The sequence below is a fragment of the Psammomys obesus genome, unplaced genomic scaffold (genome assembly GCF_907164565.1).
Source record: "Psammomys obesus unplaced genomic scaffold, mPsaObe1.curated_primary_1811, whole genome shotgun sequence".
NCBI lineage: Eukaryota > Metazoa > Chordata > Mammalia > Rodentia > Muridae > Psammomys > Psammomys obesus.
This window is the reverse complement of record NW_026591597.1, coordinates 2,736,283-2,739,057: the sequence shown is the minus strand read 5'-3', so window position 1 is coordinate 2,739,057 and position 2,775 is coordinate 2,736,283. Positions and strand designations below refer to the sequence as shown.

Genomic DNA, 2,775 nt, shown 5'->3' with positions numbered 1-2,775 from the left:
GTCCCAGCCTCTGAGGTACCACTAAGGCACTGTTCTGCTACCTTTGTGCTGAATACTCTAGCTTCCCTGATTATGGGATGATACCATAGAGAGAGAAAATGAACTGTTGGGGATGTGAATCTCTTTTCTTTTGTCAAATTGACTATTAAAATATTCCATTGTGCTCTCTGCCCAAGAAGGATAAGCCTGAATATGCTTAAATAAATAATATGCTATTATTTCAGCCAACAAAAGGCTAGGCATCCCCACACTGCTCCTTCACAGCCTATTCATCCGATTTTACTGATTCCAAGTACAGTGACCCAGAGAAGCAAAATAAAATGGGATTCGAAGCCCTTAATGTATTGTGTGTTTATTTGGATTCACAAAGAACAATTGTTCGACTGAATCAGTAGAAGAAAAGAAAGATACTTAGTCTTTTTCTCCCATGATCATTGGACAATCTGAGTGAACAACGTGGGTGGGAAGTATGCATGGAGGTGGGAGGGAACAAAGAAGGCCACTTTTTGTCAACCTTAAGTCTTCACTTAAAGTTTGAAAAGGGGCGCTAAGCATAGTTGTTTTTTTTCTTTTCCAGTTTAAACTTTCAGCAATTCAAATTCCCCCTTTCCATATTGCTGAAGCCACAGGGGGGGAGGGGGAACTTGGAAGGAATTTGCATTCTAATTTACATAGAGCACTTACCATCTGCCCCAGAAGCACATAAATGATTTCTATCTGTACTGCAATCACCCTGCTCACAGGTTAGGCAGTATTTTAGCATCTTTGGGGCACACTGAGGAGGCAGTGGAAATTGACACTGAGGTGACATGAGAAATCAGCCCAACGTCTTTAACCCACCAAGCAGGGCAGCTACCAGCCAGGCCTGGGCAGCCTGACTCTTGAGCAAGGATCTAAGAATGTCCTGGCACCATCTGTTCCCCTCTCCGGGGCTCCATCCTCAGTGTCTTTCTGCCCTTTGGGAGAATTTAAAGGGAAAGTGAGATGAACAGAATCAAGTGGAAAGACTATACTTTCAGGGATAATTTCTAGAGAATCAAGTGGACTCAAGTCTCACTGAGATGATTTTTAAAAATGGGGTAAGTCAGAAGGGACCAACTTCCGGAAGAGACTCAGCAGGGGTAAATTTGGCTGGTAGAGAAGGCTCATTTTTTTTTCAATCTCCTACATTACATCCCTATTGCAATTTCTTCTCCCTCCACTCCTCCTTGTTCTCCCACCACCTCCCATCTCCCCCAGATCCACTCCTCCTCCATGTCCCCTCAGGAAAGAGCAGGTATCCCAAAGATATGAACCGCACAGTGCATAGCAAGTTACAAAAAGGCATGGCACAAACCCTCATATCAAGGCTGGACGAGGCAATGCAATAGGAAGAAAAGGAGCCCATTCTTTAATGTAGTAGTTTTACTAATTCTTTGAGAATTTCATACATGCATATAATGTATTTTGATTTTTCTCACCCCCTCTTTCTCCTTGTGCTGGCTAGTTTCATGTCAACTTGACAGACTCTAGAGTCACTGAAAACAGTCTTCCTTAATTGAGAAAATGCTTCCAGTATGCCTCCTCCTGCCCACACCCCAGGTGCAAGCTCCCACTTCTCCCACACTCAGGCTGGCCTGGGGCTGTTAGGGATACTGGAGCAGCAAGCAATCAGTGGTCCACCCTCTGAGGAACAGTACTGCCAGACCACCCAGCTCTTCTCTCTGGTGCCACTGTGCCCCTCCTCCAATGGCCACGGATGTCTTTAATCCCAAATGCCTAGCCATTCAAGGGTTAAAAAAGATCCTGGGTAAATGGTTTCCAAATCTATCGACACCACCCTGATTGATGACACCAGCATCAATATGCTGGATGAGCTCTACAGGGTCACCAAGGAGCACTCCCAGAACAAGAAGGAGGCTGAGAAGGTCATAAGAAACCTTACCAAGTCTGGTCATCAAGCTGGCCATCCTCCACAGGAATCAGTTCGATCAAGACAAGCTGGCGGTGATGGAGAAGTTCAAGAAGAAGGTTCACCAGCTTGCCATGACGGTTGTCAGTTTCCACCAGGTGGAATACACCTTTAACTGCAATGTTCTATCCAGGATTCTAACCCAGTGCCTGGGGCTGCTGCATGACATCATTCAACACCACCTCACCGCCAAGTCTCATGGACCAGTTAATAACGTCTTTGATCATTTTTCAGATCGTGGATTTTGGTTTTTTTGTTTTTTTTTTTTTTGGCTACCTAATCTCTTTGAAAAATTTAAACCTCACTTACAGAAGCATTGCTTGCGATGGTATCAGCAACATGTTGGATGAAGAGGACATAGGAGCTCGTGGAATGGGATTGCGACCAGCAGCGTTGTATGTGAAGATGGAGCACTGCTGGTTCATGAAGGGAGGATGAAGAATCTTTTAAAGATCACATGTATTTCAAATGGCCCCATACAACCAGTTGTACATTAATGGTAGTATTTTTGTGTGTCTTGTTGTGCTTGAAAAGAAAAAAACAGCCTATTGCTAAAAAAAAAATTCTGGCAGTGAATGTCTTAATGAATGGCAGGATGTGGGAAAAATAGTGCGGCTCCAATTGATGGGATTTTTTGTGTTTTAGGGCAATTATGTTGGTGTCACATCGGATATTTGCATTGTGTAGAAAGTTGTGTATCTCGACTCACTGTTATTCTTCACTATAGTCTGTCTTATCTCTTTTAAAATGCCAAGGACCTCTCTTTGTTGTCATTGATCCTTTTGAAACAATTTTTGCTTCCCAGTGTACTCCTGATTCTTTGC

At 43.6% G+C, this 2,775-nt stretch overlaps 1 pseudogene; it reads left to right on the top strand.

Moving 5' to 3' along the window:
- The first annotated feature begins 1,728 nt into the window (after window positions 1-1,728).
- Window positions 1,729-2,389, top strand: LOC129679512 (tumor necrosis factor alpha-induced protein 8-like; annotated as a pseudogene).
- Window positions 2,390-2,775: the final 386 nt, after the last annotated feature.